General features: G+C 38.9%; 2 long non-coding RNA genes across 2 annotated transcripts in view; one reads left to right on the top strand and one right to left on the bottom strand.

Annotated features, from left to right (window-relative positions):
* LOC110222587 (uncharacterized) overlaps window positions 1–20,186 on the top strand; it is a 174,161-nt gene that overhangs the window by 102,043 nt on the left and 51,932 nt on the right. The gene's annotated exons all lie outside the window — the stretch shown is intronic.
* LOC110222586 (uncharacterized) lies at window positions 1,389–9,834 on the bottom strand. Its single transcript, XR_002328434.2, has 3 exons — window positions 9,754–9,834; window positions 4,042–4,185; window positions 1,389–2,732 (listed from the first exon to the last, which is right to left on the bottom strand). It is a non-coding gene; the product is annotated as an uncharacterized LOC110222586 (long non-coding RNA).

Genomic DNA, 20,186 nt, shown 5'->3' with positions numbered 1-20,186 from the left:
CTTAATTATGTTCCAAATGCAAACTTGTCTCCCTCCTAGAAATTAGGCAAAGGGGCTGAATGGATACTTCTCCACTGTCTAGAGCTTTAGGGACAAGCAAGTTAATATTGCCAACAAAAAATAAAAACAGATGAAGGATTCCAATGGGAAAACAAAGAATAAAACATATCTAAAAAGGCAGAGGGAAGAAAAAAATTTGGAGGGTGGAAGAATATGACAAAAGAGATGGGAAGGGAAGAAGAATCATAGAGCACTTGGAGGAAAGTAAGAAATATAGGGCACTTATTAAAGAGGAGAGAACTTATCCTTCTGAGGAAGAAGTAGCTCCTTGACCTCCAAGGAACACTGATGTAGATCTAGAGGTGATATCAGAGAAGGGATCATCCAGGAAGAGCTTGAGAAAGAACACATGAGGAGTGGTGATTGTTGAATCTATGCTAAATGGTACTGAGCCTTTTTTTCTTCATTGGCTAACATTGTAGAGGTCTACTATTTCCTTGGGATTGTGTGGAGAACCTCCCAAAACTTGTCAGTTGTTAGTCAATAAAAATCAAGTGGCTGCTATGTGCCAGGCACTGTGCTAAGAGATGAGGATTCAAAAAAGTCAATTCCCTGCCTTCAAAGAACTTACAATCTAATGGGGGAGAAAAGCAAACAGATATGTACAAAATATCTGTATACAGGATAAATAGAAGGGAAAAACTTAAAAGAAGGAAGGCACTAGAATTAAAATGGGTTGGAAGATGCTTCCTGTAGAAGAAAGGATTTTGATTAGGACTTAAGGGAAGTCAGAGAAACCAAGAGGAGGGAGAACATTGGAGGCGTGAGGGACAGCCCAGTTCTGGTGATTTGTGTGGGTATGAATGATTCTGGCAGAAGAAATACAGAAAGCACTGCTGAAGTTTATGAAGACTTAGATAGGAAACTGAAAAATCTTAGGGCATACGGGTTATTTTCAGGACTGCTGCTGATGGAGGGTAAGGGAATCAGAAGACAAAGGCAGGACTGAGAAATGAACAGCTGGGGATGGTAGTGGTTAAGGATGAGATTTGGATTTCTAGTCCATGGTTTAACATAAAAGGAGAGGCACCTAGGTAGGAATGGAGTACACATACAAAGAACTCATAAGGAAGTATTCTCCTAGAGTTTTACAAATCTGATTAAAAGGGTGTTTGAAAGGTGGAGGGAGAAAGTTGATTAAATACACTTACCATGTCACCGTAGAAGGAAGCTATGATGATGTAGGAGAGCAGCTTTAAAAATTTTTTTGGTTTTAAGATTCTGTTATACTGTTAAAAAAGCTTTTGTTTATGTGGGTTATATCTATTGATATTTACCATATTAGATATTAAAACTGATAAAATTTTAAAATATGTATTTATTCATTCATTTAAAATAAACCCATTATATCTTAACATAAATATATTTTAATGAAAAATAACTCTGTTTTCCTAAAGAAAAAAATAGTGGGAAGAGTGGTATTATTTTATTTACTTTTGTAAATCTCTCAAATGTCTGGCATGATAAGAAGACAACTGGATCCTCCCAGCTTTCAGTCTGTTGTAATATGTTGTTTTAGTTGAAGTATATGAAGAAAATCTGGCTTCACACACATAATTGTGGATATTCTTCTTTGATACTATACCACACCTCAGAAAGTGGTAGTTTTTTAAACGTTAGTTGCGGTGTAGAATCTGAAACCAGATCAATGAACTTTTCATATTTTGTTACATTAAAATCCATTGGTCTGTCTTGTACTTTGAATGGATCTTTCACCTATGCATTTTGTAAAATCATGCATTGGTCACTGAAAAATATTGATTGACTAAGTTAGACATATCTTCCAAAAGCAGACATATTTCATTATACTATGTAAAAATCACATTCATTAATATTGCTATTGATATCATCAGAAGAGCTTTCAGTATGGGAAAGCTATTAAGTTCACAGTAACAGATACAAGTTTTCCAAAGCTTGAGTTTTATCATTGTCAACAAATACTGTTAGTTGTTTTCCTTGAAGTGACAGGTTTACTTCATTCATTTGTGAGGAAATGTCTGTCAGGCACTCAAGTCAGAATAACCATAGTTTGTCCATGATTCTTTCCAATAAAAATGATGTTCTATGAAAAAAGTGGGTAGTTTAGCTCACAAAACAAACTATCCCATAAGGGCTTTTCTTTAAGCTACCATCAGACTTTGGTATGAAGCAGAAATGTGTTACATATACTTCCTATTTTTTCCATACAGATTATTAAAAATATATGTACTTAGGGTCAAGATTTAATAAAATTATTAGTTTTTATTGCTTCATCAAGATGTTCTTTTTTGGGGTGTGTGTGTAGTGGTGTGAAGATTACAATGACTAAAAGTACAGTTTGATGCTTCTGCCTTGGCTCGTGCTAATTTTAGCCACTACTGCTTTTGTACCATCAGTGAAAATGTCAGCACAGTTGTTTCAGGACAAACCGTGAAATTCAAAAAAAGTTATTCAATACTTTGAATAGTTCAGTACCACTTGTGTTTGTTGCCAAGGATTCACACAAAAGAAGATCTTCGATGATTGGTGGGTGCTGATAGCAAACAAACACAAACAAAACATCACGTCCAGTCAAGTCTGTAGATTCACCAATTTGTCAGGCAAGTATACAATTCTGCAGACTAGGTATTAACTCAGCCTTCACGTTTGTAGCTAAATCTTTAACTCACAGGTTATGTAGGCTCTGAAAAACACTGGACAAGCATGAGAAAATGAGGGTGACAAAGGCAAATAGAACGTAAGTGTTATTCTGAAGAGTTTGGACCTTATGGACTGCAAGAAAGTTCCTGGGGACCAACAGGACTACACTTTAAGAACCAATGGTATAGGAAGATGAATAGCAGTAAAGATACCCAACAAAATCCAAGAAAGGATCCACCACTTAAGTTCAAGGTCTCAGTTGTCTATGTACAAATATACAGCATATGGATAATAAGAAGGGTAAAGTAGATATATTAAGGGGAAGCAAATTTGACTTCATAGATATCAATTGAGAAGCACTTTTGTTAAGCACTTAAGGGCGGCTAGGTGACATAGTGGACAGAGTGCTGGGCCTGGAATCAGGAGAACTCATCTTTCTGAGTTCAAATCTAGCATCAGAGACTCCCTAGCTGTGTGACCCTGGGCAAATCACTTAACCCTGTTTGCCTTAGTTTCCTCATCTGTAAAATGAACTAGAAAAGGAAATAGCAAACCACTCCAATATCTTTGCCAAGAAAAGCCCAAATGGAGTTTCAATGTATTAATCAACTTGAACATGGCCAATGTGAGATTTTGCTTTGCTTGACATTTGTACTAGAATTTACTTTCTCATTTTGTTTAATGGGGTGGGAGGGGGACACAATGTGGGAGGGAGAGAAAATAAATGCTTGCTAATTGAAAAAAAAATTAAGAAAGAGATTCTAACCTTGAGAGGCTAATATTTTTATTTTAATATTCATTTTCATGCAGGAAGCCCTCTGTAGTCCCTTTTTCTGACCTACTGCTGTAGGTCACAGGGATATACCCTTTTGCCTCTGGCCAGCCATCAGTTGAATATTCCATGACCCCTCAGTACCATTGCATGAAACCCTGCCTCACTTGATTTCTTGGAGCACTTTTAGCCATCCCAGTTAAATGCCTCATGCCTGGATCCCATTCCTAGTGGATCCAAGTTGTTCAGGGCAAGATAGGCCTCTATGAATATTTGTTTGGCCAAGGGAAAGTACACATACTTGTGTTGAAAAGATATTAATTCTGAAAAAAAAGTATGCACTTACACACATCCAACTAAATTCTCAGATCTTAGGTATTAAATTGACTCTTCACAAAACTTAGTATTTAACCATTTAAAGTAAATATCAGCAGAGGTTCTGGTTATGCTGCTAATGATTTTTATGTGTGAAAAACTACTTTCCTTATAGGTAAAGCTGACAAAGCTTACACAGAATCCAACTACCATGTAGTAGCCTAGTCCATGGAATAATTTGGATCAATAAATCACTACTTATTTATTTTACTTACCGAAGATGCACAGCATGGCAACTGGAGTCCATTCAGATCTTTGATGAACTTACGACTGTGATATTCATTCGGTTTTTGTAGCCTTCGTTGAGGATTTGCTGATTGTTCATACTCATTGAGTGATATCTTCCTGTTTCTGTTTGCCTGGAAGTCATTGGAGTAAATGTCTACGACATTCATCACATATCAAAAAATGATAAAAGTTATGCATAATTGGGATAACCTTTCTGCAGAGGGGAAATAAATTTTGTTTTTATTCTGAATATATTTACTCTACATATGCATTATCTTCCTGAGAGTAGGGATGGTTTTGTTTTGTTTTGTTTTTGTATCTCCAGCACCTGACCCATTGTGGGCATTTCAAAAATGTCTGTTGATCAATTGAGCTAGTTCTGAGATTGGCAGCAGGAGACCTGGGTTAAAATCCTTGCTCCAATAATTCCTAGATATGTGACTATGGATGAGTGACTTAACCTCTCTGAGGTTCCATTTCCATATCTTATGGGGAAACTAATACTTGTGATGGAAGAGTTGTCAGGATGGAAGCCCTTTGTAAACCGTAAAGTGCTTCATAAATGTAAATGGATATTGAGTGTTTTTTTTTTCCAGTAGAGGTGACAAGTTGCTGATCTATCCACTCTCCATTTTCAATATTCCTGTGACCAAAAGTATACATTTGTAAGATGTCCAGCTGGGTTAAGTAAGGCACAAGAACTGTGCCCAGGAAACTCTAGCCATGTGGATATACAACTCCTGGCTTAGACTTGATTAGGTTCCGTTCTCTAATTACCCAGCTACAGGTCATATAAATGTGCTGAAAATTAAACTTCATAATGATGTGAAAGCTCATCTGTGATGTCTCAAATCTTGAAAATTATAGTGATGTTTGCTTCCTAGAAAAATAAACAAATCAGAGCTCTATTGTCATTTCACAAGTAAAACTTCGTAAACATCTAATTATACTTTCCTTGGTAGCATTACTTTTCAAAGAAGCCAAGGAGAGGGAGAGGGAAAGGGAGAGGAAGAGGGAGAGAAAGAGGGAGATTCTTGCCCTTAGTGTAACTGAGGAACAGCTGAGTTTCCATTTGGGTTTCAACACTTTTCCAATCCGTTCTATTTGTTATATTCTTAGATTGGTAAATACAGTCTCTTTGGTGCAAATGATTTTTCAGTAGTTAGGAGAATTTTTTTGGGGGCTGGTTTTCCCCTTTTTAGATACTCTGGTTCTCTCTACTCTTCCGTCACTCCCGGGGGTTTACCATGTTGGTGCAAGACTTAGTGTGGATACCCAGGAAGCTTTAGACCATTGTAGCTCAGTACCCAGAACTCAAAAGATTTGCCAGACTAAGCTTCCTTCAGTTGCAACAGGAGCATACCACATATAATCTATATGCTCTTCCACATCAATATCTAGTAGGTGGTTAAGGAATCCTTGTTGATTCATTGTTGATTGATGGAGGTAGAAAAACATGGAGAGTGTTATCAGAATACTCTAAGTGGCCTTGAGCAGGAGGTTCATGAAGTGGAAGTGTTTGCTACTGGGTTCTAGAAGTAGATTTGAGCCAAATCAGAGAGTTATGTTAAAAATCTACCTGCTAGATTGAATGTCTTTGGGGGAAAAAAATCCATATGGAAAGGCAGCATATATTTGGCCGTCTAATGGGTCATCTTTATTAATTCTTTATATATAATTCTGTCTGATACATATAGAAGGTTTGACTCCAAAGTAATGTGACTGATTTTTCAATAAGCAGTCCAGAACTTAGATCTATCTAAATAAAGGTTGTCTTCTCTATAGTAGTTACGTACACTCATTTCAGAGACACCGATACCACTTGGAATATTTGGGAACTCATCCTTAGGAATTGCCTTTACTTAAAATAAACATAAACAAACGTAGACCTATGATTTCATTCATGTCGGGAGCACCTGGTCAGAAGCACTCCTCTACCATGGCAGATGGACAGCTAGCCTTAGCATGCTACTTGGAGGCACTGAAAGGTCAGTGACTTGCCCAGATTCACATAGACAATATGTGGGGGTCACAGGGCCTGAGCCCCATTTTTCCTGATTCCAAGGCTGTCTGTCCTCTAGTCCGCAATGCCTCTCAATTATGTCCATGATTTTTTTTTAAATCAAAAGAAGTTAATATTTCTATCCTAACATTCATTATAAGCATAAAATTGGTTTTTATCATTGGCCCTCCTCTACAAAGTCTTTCATATAAGACTCATAAAAAGGTTCTGTAAGGAAGTCATATAGATCAAAAGATTCCTAGATTGTTTGAATTGGAAGGAACTTGAGACATTATCTACCTCAACCCTCTCATTTTGCAGGAGATGAAATTTAGGCCCCGAATGAAACATGGACTTACCCAACATCACATAGTTAATTAGTGTCAAAAATCGTAGTATGTTTCTTAAAATGTATTTATTTATTGCCTTTTTTTTTGGTGAGGAAATTGGAGTTAAGTGACTTGCCCAGGGTCACATAGGTAGTAAGTATCTGAGGCCAGGTTTGAAGTCAGGACAATGAGTCTTCCTGACTCCAGGCCTGCCACTCTATCCACTGTAACACTAGCTGCCATATAATATACATACATACATATACCTACCTCTGTGTGTGTGTACGAGTGTGTGTGTGTGTACGAGTGTGTGCATGTGTGCATGTGTGCGTGCACCAGGCACTATCCTAGATGCTAAGGAAACAAATAGAAAAGAAATGAAACAATTGCTACTCTCAAGAAATTGATTTTATATGTAAGCTATAGCAACTTGCACATAGAGGAAACCTAGTTAGAAACACTTTTAAAAAAAGTAATTAATTTATTTTTAGTTTTCAGCATTCACTTCCATAAACTTTTGAGTTTTAAACCTTTTCCCCTTGCCTTCCCACCTCCCTCCCCAAGATGGTGTGTAATCTGATATAGGCTCTACATATACATTCCTATTAAACATATTTTTACATTAGTCATGTTGTAAAGAAGAATTAGAACCAATAGAAGAAACCACAAGAAAGAAGAAAAAAAGGAGCATTTGCTTCTATCTGTATTCAGATTCCATAGTTCTTTATTTAGATGTGGATAGCATTTTCCATCATGAGACTTTTGGAGATGTCTTAGCTTCTTCCATTGCTGAGAGCAACTAAGTCTATCAAAATTAGTCATCACACAACATGGCTGTTACCATGTACAACGTTCTCCTGGTTCTGCTCATTTCACTCAGCATCGGTCCATGCAAGTCTTTCCAGGCTTTCTTAAAAGTCTGCCTGCTCATCGTTTCTTATAGCACAATAATATCCCATTACATTTGTATACCACAAATTGTTCAGCCATTCCCTAATTGATGGGCATCCCCTCAATTTCCAATTCTTTGCCACCATAGAAAGAGCTGCTATAAATATCTTTGTACATGTGGGTCCTTTTCCCATTTGTATTATCTCTTTGGGATACAGCCCTAGAAGTGCTGGGTCAAAGGGTATGCGCATTTTGTTTTTTGTTTTTTTTTCTTTTGGCTAGGCAATGGGGTTAAGTGACTTGCCCAGGGTCACACAGCTAGTATGTGTTATGTGTCTGAGGCCGGATTTGAACTCAGGTCCTCCTGAATCCAGGGCCAGTGCTCTATCCACTGCGCCATCTAGCTGCCCTGGTATGCACATTTTTATAGCCCTTTGGGCATAGTTCCAAATTGCTCTCCAAAATGGTTGGATCATTTCACAACTGCACCAACAATGCATTAGTGTTCCAATTTTCCCACATCTTCTCCAATATTTATTATTTTCCTGCTTTGTCATGTTAGCCGATCTGATAGATGTGATGTGGTACTTCAGAGTCATTTTGATTTGCATTTTTCTAATCAATAGAGATTTAGAGCATTTTTTCATATGACTATTAGATAGCTTTAATTTCTTCATCTGAAAACTGCTTGTTCATATCCTTTGACCATTTATCAATTGGGGAAGAAACCCTCTTTCTAATGTATAGACTTCACCACGTCAGTCCATGCTTAAAAATCTTTAATAGATTGGTATCATATTTAGAGTAAAATACAAACAGCGTTTTATTTAAGATAATGACTCATTGGGACCTGTGATTCCTATGATTATATTGGTTTAAGGAACTCCTCATGAAAAATGCCATTCTACCAAGGCACATTAGCACCAGTTCTAAGAATGTTAGCAGAAGAACTGAAAATGGAAATAACTGGCTCAGGGCCGCAAAGCCAGCATCCAGCAGAGACAGAATCTGAATCCAGGCCTTCCTGACTAGCTGAGGCCAGCTCTTTATCCACTATGCCATGTTGCCTCTCTATGTGCCAGGTAAGACCCCTTCACAATTTGACTCCAGCCTAACTTTAATCTACTTCCTTTGTCCAAACGACTACTAGCTATTAACTGATCTTGTTTTACCTTCTTCCTTACTACGCCATCACGTAAGCTTTCCTCAAGGTGAAGATCATGTATATCCTTTGCATCTCTGGCTGTCTGCTAAGGTACCAGTACTTCATGTCTTTCATGAAGAATTCTCTGGTCCTTCTTGACTGAAAGTGATTATTCTCTATTCATATTTTTATAACTATTTTGCCTAGATCTCTCCTTTGGCACTATCTCATTTTATCTGGTATCATACTTATTTATGTGTTCCTCACTGCTAAATTATAAGATCCATGGAGGCAGGACCATGTCTTTTTTTTTAAAAAATCCTACAGTGCCTTGCACATAGTGTGAGAAATATTTGTTGGATTGAATTTAACATTTACACCAACATACAAATATGCACCTCAGTTTTAGCACTTTGAAAGACCCGCAATTTGACCTCTGTAGGCATTCTCTAAAACAGCAGAGATCGTAGCCCTCCCTTGTCTGGTTGACTGTTTCCTGGAGTTGCTATGGCAACCCTCTGGCGATGTTATGGATACACAGACATGTACACATGTATGAGGCTTATCTATTTTTGAAATAAACATGATACACACTTGTATATACACAGAAAGACCAGAGTTCAAATGTGACCTCAGACTCTTACTAGCTGTGTGACCCTAGGCAAATCTCTTAACCCCTCTCTAAAAAACTAGAGAAGGAAATGGCAGACTCCTTCAGTATCTTTGCCAAGAAAATCTCATGCACAGTTGGTCCACAGGGTCACAAAGAGTCAGACATTACTGAACAACTGAATAGTAACAGCAACACATGGAGGAGACCATTTAGACATATTCTAGCTTTAACTTCAAATTCCTTAGGGTCTACTTAATAAACTAGTGAGAGAGCATTCCCTAAGGGGATAGGTTAAGGGGGACTGTCAAAACTCTCCATTATTTTTTTCTGTTTTTTTTTTTCCTTCTCTATCTTTCATGTATGCCATGGGCTGTAATGTTATCATGATGGAGGAAGTAACCATAGCTTTTATCTGATCCACTCCATTTCACAAATAAAGAAACTGAGGTATAAGATTTTCTGATACTATTATATTTTGAAGGAAGAATTTTAAAAATAAATCCTTTTACTTTATAAAATGAGAAAGGGTTAAATGAGATGGGACAGTTTAGAAAAACATGCCTTGTTTTTACTCTTTACGACATTAAAAAGACAAGAATAAAATAGGAAAATGTTTAGTATTCCCACAGGCTATTGTCAAACACTAGGTCCTCTTAGAGACGTTAGGACTCTGCCCCTGGAAATAAAGAATCATTCCTTTCCACTCCGTCATTCACTTACCAGTGTCCCAGCTCCTCCTTGATAGCTAAAATCAAACATCACCTCCGCGTGTGGCAAGCAGCTGTCCTTCTTGGTTTAGAGCTACAAGCTTGTGCTGGCATGGATACCAAGCTGCTCATTCCAGAAGGGTCGGTATGGAATGAGTGGATGTCTGCCAGAGCAATGGGAGGACAAAATAAAGGCTGAATGCCGTGTACCCGGAGAGCCTGACATTGGAGTACGAGAAATCTGCAAAAGTTCAAAAGGCCTAAGTGGGAAAGGTTCAGACATCTCGCCTCAGTCCAGTCAGTGTAACAGATAGCAGAGTCATATAGGACACACCGTGGCCTTAATCATACTCTTTCAAATAATAGATGAAAAAAATGGCTGTTCTGGGGCAATTAATCAATTAATCCATAAGCACTCATTAAGCACTCACAAGATGCTAGGGATGTTGATATGACTGCTAGTATAGAGTCTACACATGTGCTTCTACGAGGAGGGGCATGTTCAGAATTCTCGCTTGGAACACTAGAGAAACTTGTCCCTTTTCTGCTTCTGACACCAAAGGGGAGTTCTCTCCCTCCTCATCTCTGCTGCCTGCCTTCCATGGCTTCCTTTAAGTCCCAGTTAAAATCCTATCTCTCGTGAGAAGCCTTTCCCCATCCCCCCTGGATGCTTGTGACTTTCTTTGTTGATTATCTCTTATTTATCCTGTGTATACTTGCTCACACATGTTCACACATGTCGTTTTCAATCTGATTTTTTGTGACCCCCATTTGGGGTTTTCTTGGCAAAGATATTCTGGACTGGTTTGTCATTTCCTTCTGCAGCTCATTTTATAGATGAGGAAAATGAGGCAAACAGGGTTAAGTGACTTGCCCAGGGTCACACAGCCAGTAAGTGTTTGAGGTCAGATTCGAACTCAGGAACAGGAGTCTTCTTGACTTTAGGTCTGGCCCTCTATATGCTGTGCCACCTACCTGCCTCGGTTCGTCCATCGTTTGTGTGTTTCCTCCCCTGTTAGACGGAACACCTTGAGAGCAAGTAATGTCTTTTGCCTTTCTTTGTATCCCCAGAGCTTAGTAGAGTGCCTAGCACACATAAAATAATAAATTTTTGTCAATTTGACTTGCGAGTTCTAGTGTCTTGGAGTGGGGGGGGGGGGTCCAAGCAGTGCAATAGGAGTTGGGGACAAGGGAATAAGAATGGCAGAAAAAAGAGTAAGGAGCTAAAAGAGGCTGTGAAGCCGTATGTCAGTATGTTGGAAAGGTCCTTGGGAGCCTTTCATGGTCTGTGCCAACTCACACTCCATCCCAAGCCTCACTTGTCAGAGATGTCATAGAGCTGATTTTTGCTTCAGGAAAGGGATTAGACCAGATGACCTCTGAGGCCTCTTTTGACTCTGGAATGCACTGAAGATCTGTTCCCTAATGTAAAGGCTTTATTTTACCAGCCTACTCTGCCCCTAGCATTATATTAGTTGTAGGAAATGAAAACCGAAGTAGAAGATTTGAGTCCTGCCTCTTAGAAGCTTTCGGTCTCATTAAAGAAACAAGGTAAAATAATATATGAAACCATTGGAGATCTCTGGAAGTCAACATATAATTGTAGTCCTAGACTAAGGGAGGGTTCTAAGCTTGGTCCTAGATGAGGTTGGGTATGGTATCAGTATTTTGAGGTGGTTGGACTACTCTCACTCATGTATTTAAAAACAGTAAACTGGAGAGAAAATTGGAATGTTTTGTTGGTCCCCTGATTAATAAGGGGTGTTTTCTTGGGGAGAATGAAGATAGCTAACCTTCATATCAAAATAAGGACAACAGGGTCCATAGGATCATCGGAGTTAATCTAGAAGGGACTTCAGATATCAAGTTGTGCAACGCTTTCACTTTACGGAGTCAACAATTCAAAGATTTAGAACTGGATGGGACCTCAGGCTTGTCCAACTTCCATCTTTTGCATATAAGGAAATGGAGCCCATTGAAATCCAGTGACCTGCTCAGTGTCACACATATAACACACACACACAACCACACACACACACACACACACACACACACACACACATACACACAGATGTACATATCTATCTATTTGCATAGTTCTCAGAATCTTGGATTTGAATCAAGGTCTTCCATCTCCACAACCGATACTCTTTTTACTCCTTCAAATTGGTGACACAAGGAAAATGGTGTTCTAGCGAGACTGATATGGCAGTGTCCTATTGGGGAAGGGTGGTATAGAAAGCAGGAGGAAGAGAAGGGAGAAAAATAGAAAAGGAGGTCAGAAAAGGCTACTCTAGTGATTCAGGACCCTAGGAATTCTCACACGGTTTCCTGAAGTGAGTAACTACACGTAAGAGGAGCTAAGAAATGAATTTAATGACATGGTGAAACACAGTTGTCGGAATGGGTATTGCTCTGGTATGTTGGAAGACAGCTGCAACCAATAAACCAGCTTGACCTCAGCAAGTAAAAGTGTCCCACTTCCTTAACAAAGGTAAATCTGAGGCATAACTTGGAGCAATAGCAGATACTGGGAATAGCTGAGGCATCTGTGTATCATATGTTGTGTAGAAAGAACTACTGATCTATCTCCTTGTCCACTCTTCAAGAGACCACTTATCAATCTCATCTTCATCATTGGTGGCATTAAAATTATACCACTGAACCTCCTGGAAAAATCCTTCTGGGCCAAAATGATTCAGCCTATCTAGGAAAGTCTGATGATGTGATTGTCATGCATCCTGATATGTTCTTGGAAGACCAGTGATTGTGTTGGAAATTCTGTTTTAAATAGTCACATTCTCTCTATTTGTGAGATACAGTCCATCAGTCCCAATGGGTACTGTCCTGCTACAATGGAACCCAACACAAATCAACTTATCAATCAGTAAGTTCCATATTGATTCAAATATAGGCCATACTTCCTAAAATGAGATCTCTGAAAATAATATGTATATAAAGGGTGTTCCAAAAATCTTAGTGCAGTTTTAAGCTACTAGAGCTTAAATATACACCAAGCAATATAACTAATTTTAGGCCACACTTAGATTTTGTTTAAGACACATTTGAGGTGACAAATGGAGTATATATTTGGAGCATCATGGTATTGCCTCATAAGGATGTGGGAGTGAACCTGGATTCTTGAAGGCTATGCCCACAGAACATAGAGTTCTACCAAGCTAAAAAAGTGCTAGACTGTGTCCGAGGATCAAACCAACTAAATAAACAAAGGTTTCTCATTGATAGGTTGGCCAGTAGGTGATGAAATTTATGGCCACAGAAACCCAGGAAACAAAAACAATTACAAAATGAATTTCAGTTCTGTGTAGTCACTTTCCTTCTACTTTTGCAGTGATGGCAAAGCGGCAGAAAAGGGGCCAGGAGGTGCTAAGCATCACTCTAATTTTAGATTGTGTATAAATATTCATTAAACTGTTAGTGCTTTCAATGTGAGATCATTCACTCATGGCCAGTGAGGTGGCAAACTCCTTGAGGAATTGAATCACATGAATGTTGACATTTTTGCTATAAATAAAACCAGAAGAGATATAAGGAAGTTGGAGATAAATGGTAGGATGTTATAGAGGATGAAGAGATAGAGAAAATCTATGGAGAATGTGACAAGATACTCTTCCCCTGGATCCATGATATTTTAAAACATTTTGATGCCAATATAATCACTTTCCTTTGTATTCCTATGCATTTAATTTTATGTATTTAAAAAAAAACTTATTCTGGGAAAAGGGTCCATAGGTTTCCACAGACTGCCAAAGGGGTCTGTGACACATGAAAAGATTAGAACCCCAGTTCTAAACTAAGCCATGACTTTAGTGTGAATGTGGGCACAGTGGGAAAGGGTAAAACATATGTTGGAAAATATGGTTCAGCAGTAACAACTGATGCCAGTGGTTTGTAGACCAGTTAGAAAATTCATGCCCTCATGAGTACTGTCTTCACTAAGAGACTAAACCTTAACAGATGGGAAATGATTGATTGCTGATGTGAAAGTTATTTCCAGATCAATTTTCTGGGTGCAATCAAACCATGGACTAGTTAGACCAAAGGTCAAAATCAACATCAAATTAAAGAAAGAATAAATATTGTACCTGAGGACATGTATAATAGTTCCATTCCAGTCTATTAAAAAATCAGAAATGGATAAAGGAAAAGATATTTGACCTTGAGCATCACCATTCTTGCTAGACATTTTGCCAATGTAAAGCATTTGCTGTGATGAGGAGCCAAGGCATGGTCAGGTAGGTCCATTTGAATCACAATGAGTTTTATCAAACACTGGTTTTCTAATGCTGAATTTCAAGAAATCATAAATGAAACTACATGGGGCAAAAGAGATAATTGTCCCAGTTTTTTTTTTTAATGATAGAATAAATATGTAGAGAAGAGGAAAAAAAGAAATCTAGCCCATAAACCCCACTGGTAAGGGTATGATTCCCTATGTGGACAGAGGGAGAGGAGGGAGGGAGAAGAAGGAAGGAAGGAAGGAAGAAAAAAGGAAAGAAGGGAGAAATAGCTTACTCAACAGGGAAGTAGGAATGGAAACGTTTAAGAAAAAGGGGAAGGGGTGAATGAGAGGGAGGCAGTGGTCAGATGGAGGGAGGATAGGGCTGGCTACTTGAGAAGCGCACTGCCTTAAAGTAGCAGATCTTCGACTTGGATCCAGTTCCCATAACTCTTTCCCGTTCTTTTTAAAATTGTTAGCAGTTGACAAAAGAATTTCACAGCTTGGCCTCTTCCTGCCTTCCCAGGCTTCTTATACTTCCCTCCCTGCCATGTACCCTAGGAGCCTTCAAAACTGGCTTTCTAGGCTGTTCCTTGGCAACGGCGCTCCCTCACTCACCTGCATGCCTTTGCAGAGGTATTTCCCATGTCTAGGATGCTCTCCCTTTCCCCTCTGTCTCTTGGCTCCCTTCAAGACTAGGCTTGAATCTTGCTGCATGCTAGAGGACTTCCCCAGCCCATGCCCCCTTGAACTTTCCCTCTTTCTTTTTCTTCCTTTCTTTCTTTCTTCCTTTCTTTCTTTCTCTTTTTCTTTCTTTCTTTCTTTCTTTCTTTCTTTCTTTCTTTCTTTCTTTCTTTCTTTCTTTCTTTCTTTCTTTCTTTCTTTCTTTCTTCTATATTATCTATATACCTTATATCTGTATATTCTATATTATTCATATATATCTATGTTCTATATTCTTTATTCTATATTACTTTTTTTTTTTAAGGCAATTGGGGTTAAGTGATTTGTCCAGGGTCACACAGCTAGTGTCAAGTATTTGGTCTGAGGCGGGATTTGAACTCAGGTCCTCCTGACTTCAGGGCCAGTGCTCCATCCACTGAGCAATCTATATTACTTTTCATTTACACTGTATAGATCTCGTATGTACATAATTCTTTCAATGTTGTCTCCCTCCTCAGAATGTGAGTTCCTTGAGGGTAAAGACTGTCTTTTTGCCTTTCTTTGCATCCTCAGTATTTATCATAATACCTGATACATATTAAATATGGAATGAATGCTTTTTGACCATCTGCTGCTTTAGAACAAAGTCAACAGGTCACACAGGATTAAACCTATGGGAGCAATGAAATCCAGGTTCCTAGGCTTAAAAAGTAAACCAAACCAATTTATTTCAAAATTTCTGCCAGAAGTTACTTGGTCCCTGGGACATTTCCTGTTCTATACTTTCTTAAATAAAACAACATCATGCTTCTTGCGCACTCTATTTCCTGTTTCTTAGGACTGAAGGGGAATTATAATACAAACACAGTGGCCTAGGGGACCCTCAAGTATCTTATCCTAAAAGCTGCCAAAGACTAGCATTTCCCAATAATACTGACCTAGCAGCCTTTCTAACAGAGGATGAAACAGGTACTCCCCAGAGTTCTAAATGGATAGGTAGATGGGTAAGTAGATAGAGAAAATATCAAATGTTTACCATATGCACCCACAGTGCTAAGCATCAGAGATATGAATACAAGCAAGATAGTTTTTCATTGTGTCTGACTCTTTGTGACCCAATTTGGAGTTTTCTTGGCAAAGATAGTTGGAATTGGGTTGCCATGTCTTTTCCCAGCTCATTTTACAAATAAGGAAACTGAGACAAACAGGGTTAAATGACTTGCCCAGGGTCACACAGCTAGTAAGTGTCCTAGGGTAGATTTAAACTCAGGAAGATGAGTCTTTCTGACTCCAGTTCCAGTGCTCTATCCGCTGAGGCACCTAGGTACCCCAAACAAAATAGTATCTTCTCTAAAAGAGCAGAAGAGGGAAGACAAGACATAAAAAGGAGCTGGAGATCTGGAAAGTGACCTGGAAGTGGGATGAAGGCCTGAAACTGAGTAAGATGAGGCCAAAATTCAGGGTGGCTCCTGGTTTAGAGTCTCATTACTGAGGTGGGAAGGAGTGCAGATGTTGGCTTGAGTGCAGTCAAGTGGAGATGGAAGGTCTGGAGATATCCTGATGGTGGTGTTAGGAAAAGAAGAAAGTATTTTTAACCCTAAGTCCTCAGAATGAGTTCTAGGCAGAAATAGCTGAAATCATTGAGAGATCCAAGCAGAATATGGAGCCTTTCCTGTCTGATCCAAATGCAGGCATGGGATTTTTAGATGGTCTCATAGTTCCTTCCTAATTGTAAGTCCATATCTCTTTTCCCATTTATTTTTGAAATATTCCAAACAGCCAATCTATCCAAATTCCCTTTTTAAGCTATTTGCAATAATGTTTCAAAAGAGTCATTTCAACCTCTACTTGAGGATTCAGCATAAATAAATTCTGTCACATCTTATGCCGTGATATTTCACTTTTAAGGTAGATCTGTTTCTGAAAAGTTGTGTTAAATCAGATTTTTTTGGGGGGTGAGGAGAATGATCAAACAACTACTAGAACTGTGTTGCAGGGATGGGGAACCTGTGGCCTCCAGGCCACGTGTGGCCCTCTAGGTCCTCAAGTATGGCCCTTTGTTTGAATCCAAACTTCACAGAACAAATCCCCTTAATAAAAGCATTTGTTCTGTAAACTTTAGACTCAGTAAAAAGGCTGTACCCAAGGACCTACAAGAGTACATATAGCTTCAAGGCCACAGGTTCCCCACCCGTTCTAGGGAAACACTAATTTGAAGGGATACTTCAATAAACAGTGATGCAATTGAAGAGTCCTTTTATTTTGGAAATAAAAACAATAACTTCCCAATATGCGTGCTTTGTAAGGGTCCAATTTCATAAACAAGCACTAGTCAATTTACAAGTGGTTTGTGTTCCAAACATTTAATTGTTGACAGCATTATAAATGACAGTTCCGTTCTCAGGCCAGGCCAAAAAAGTTGTTTAACACATAAATGTAGCTGAAGTTTAGTGTTGTATGAATGTTAGTACTTATAGAGCCTAGTCACTGTGTTAATATTCTTTTTTGTCCCCAGTCTTGTTATTTATGCTTTAAAAAAGCATATTTCCCTTTTATCAATAACACAAAATGCAAACTTGTTAGCTTGACATTTAAAACCCTCCACAATATGGTTCCAACCTACTTCTACTACCTTATTTCATTCTGTCCCCCTACATTGGAGCCAAACATTACTAGTTGGTACCTCATTTTGTTTGGTCATTCATCCCTCCCTGCATTTGCTTTTGCTATTTCTAAAACCTGAAATGTACTCTCTCCTCATTTCCTGTTCCTAAAAGAAGAGGAATTCCTTTTTTAAAAAATTATTTTAGGCGGAGCCAAGATGGTGGAGTGAAAGCAGTGACTTGATTGAGCTTTCCCCCCCAGACCCATCCAAATACCTATAAAAAATGGCTCTAAACAAATTCTAAAGCAGCAGAGCCCACAAAAAGACAGAGTGAAACAAATTTCTAGCCCAAGACAATCTGGATGATTGATCAGAAAGGTATATTACGCCGGGCTGGGAGAGGAGTGCAGTTTGGCATGGCCGCGCGAACCTGGAGCAGGCCCCAGAGGACTGAATCACGGGCAGCAGTGGCGGTTTTCAGACTCCTCAATCCACGAACACCAAAGACAACTTAGAAGGTCAGTGGGAAAAGCCTGTTTCTGCGGTGCTGAGAGAGGAGCACTAGGTCTCAGATCCATTCCCTGAGGAATGTGGCCGGGGGGGGGGCAGCTGAGCTTCTGCCCCACAGACTGAGGGGGAATCCAATGGCTGATCAGAGGGGGATTGCAGGGATCTCTTTGCCAGGGCTGAGGCAGGAATCTCTTGCTTTGCTCGTGCTTGGATCTGGGTCACAGTTGTGGGTGGTGGTCCTGGGGTGAGGATGAGCGCTGGTGTGGTGGAGCTTGTAGTGGCTGTGAAGAGAAACCCCTCCTCACAGTTACAGGACAGAAAGGAGTACTTGTGGTCACTAATAGACTAGAGCACAGGCCAGAAAAGGAGTAAACACTCACCCTATATCATACTACCTTGGAAGAACTGAAAATTTACAGGTCCTTACAAGTATCTCTGAAAACAGCTGTACAAACCCCAAGCTTGGGACAGTACATTCTCCACATTGGAAGCAGACTCTTACCTTAACAAAGAGTTTAAAACTCAAGTAATTAGCCGGGATCGTGAGCAAGCAGCGCAAAAAGAGTCAGACTATATTATCTTACTTTGGTGACAAAGAAGATCAAAATACAACCAGAAGAAGACAACAAAGTCAAAGCTCCTACATCCAAAGCCTTCAAGAAAAATATGAATCAGTCCCAGGCCTTGGAAGAGCTCAAAAGGGATTTTGAGAAGCAAGTAAGGGAAGTAGAGGAAAAACTGGAAAGAAATGAGAGTGATGCAAGAAAATCATGAAAAACAAGTCAACAGCTTGCTAAAGGAGACCCAAAAAAATACTGAAGAAATTAACACCTTAAAAAATAGCCTAACCCAAATGGCAAAAGAGGTCCAAAAAGCCAATGAGGAGAAGAATGCCCTAAAAAGAAAAATGGGCCGGAAAAGGAAGTCCAAAAGACTACTGAAGAAAATACTTCCTAAAAAATTAGAATAGAGCAATTGGAAGCTAGTGACTTTATGAGAAATCAAGACACTGTAAAACAAATCCAAAAGAATGAAAAATTAGAAAACAATGTGAAATATCTCATTGGAAAAACAACTGACCTGGAAAATAGATCCAGGAGAGATTTAAAAATTATTGGACTATCTGAAAGCCATGATCAAAAAAAAGCCTAGACATCATCTTTCAAGAAATTCAAGGAAAACTGCCCTGATATTTTAGAACCAGAGGGCAAAATAGAAATTGAAAGAATCCACAGATCTCCTCCTGAAAGAGATCCCCAAAGGAAAACTCCTAGGAATATAGCCAAATTCCAGAGTTCCCAGGTCAAGGAGAAAATATTACAAGCTGCCAGAAAGAAACAATTCAAGTACTGTGGAAACACAATCAGGATAACACAAGATTTAGCAGCTTCTACATTAAAGGACGCAGGGCATGGAATATAATATTCCAGAGGGCAAAGGAGATAGGATTACAACCAAGAATCACCTACCCAGCAAAAACTGAGTAATCCTTCAGGGGAAAAAATGGTCATTCAGTGAAATAGAGGACTTTCAAGCATTCTTGATGAAAAGACCAGAGCTGAATAGAAAATTTGACTTTCAAATACAGGACTCAAGTGGAACATGAAGAGGTAAACAGGAAAGAGAAATCATAAGAGACTTATTAAGATTGAACTGTTTACATTCCTGCATGGAAAGATGATATTTATAACTCATGAGACCTTTGTCAGTATTAGGATAGTTGGAGGAAAAAAATTATATGTATGTAGATAGATAGATAGATAGATAGATAGATAGATAGATAGATAGACAGATAGATAGATAAATAGATAGAAGGCACAGAGTAAGTTGAAGATTAAGGGGTCATATCTGGAGAATAAAATTAAGGGATAAGGGAGGATTATACTAGGAGAAGAAAGGGAGAGGTAGAATGGGGTAAATTATCTCACAAAGAAAAAACAGAAAAGAAAAGTCTCTTACAGTGGAGGGGAAGCAGGGGAAGGTGAGAGGGAATGAGTAAATCTTATTCTCATAGGATTTGGCTTAAGGAGGGAATAACATACACATTCAATTGGGTATGGAAGTTGTCTTACCCTACAAGAAAATAGGGGAGAAGGGGACAAGAGAGCAGGGGGATGATAGAGAGGAGGGAAGACTGGAAAAGGGTGTAATCAGAAGTAAATACTTCTGAGGAGGAACAGGGTCAAAAGAAAGAATAAATGGGAGGGCAGAATAGGATTAAGGGAAACAGAGTTAGTTTTTCACAACATGTCTACTATGGAAGTGTTTGCATAACTGCACATGTACAACCTATATTGAGTTGCTTGCCTTTTCAATGAGGGTGGGTGGGGAGGGAGGAAGAGAGAAAATTTGAAACCTAAAGTTTTAAAAACATATGTTTAAAAAAAAGTTTTCCCATGCTATCGGGAAATAAGAAATACAGGGAATG

Source organism: Phascolarctos cinereus, unplaced genomic scaffold, assembly GCF_003287225.1.
Source record: "Phascolarctos cinereus isolate Bilbo 61053 unplaced genomic scaffold, phaCin_HiC Scaffold_9;HRSCAF=440, whole genome shotgun sequence".
Lineage (NCBI taxonomy): Eukaryota > Metazoa > Chordata > Mammalia > Diprotodontia > Phascolarctidae > Phascolarctos > Phascolarctos cinereus.
Note: the sequence above shows the minus strand (reverse complement) of the source record. Positions and strands in the feature narration are given on the sequence as shown.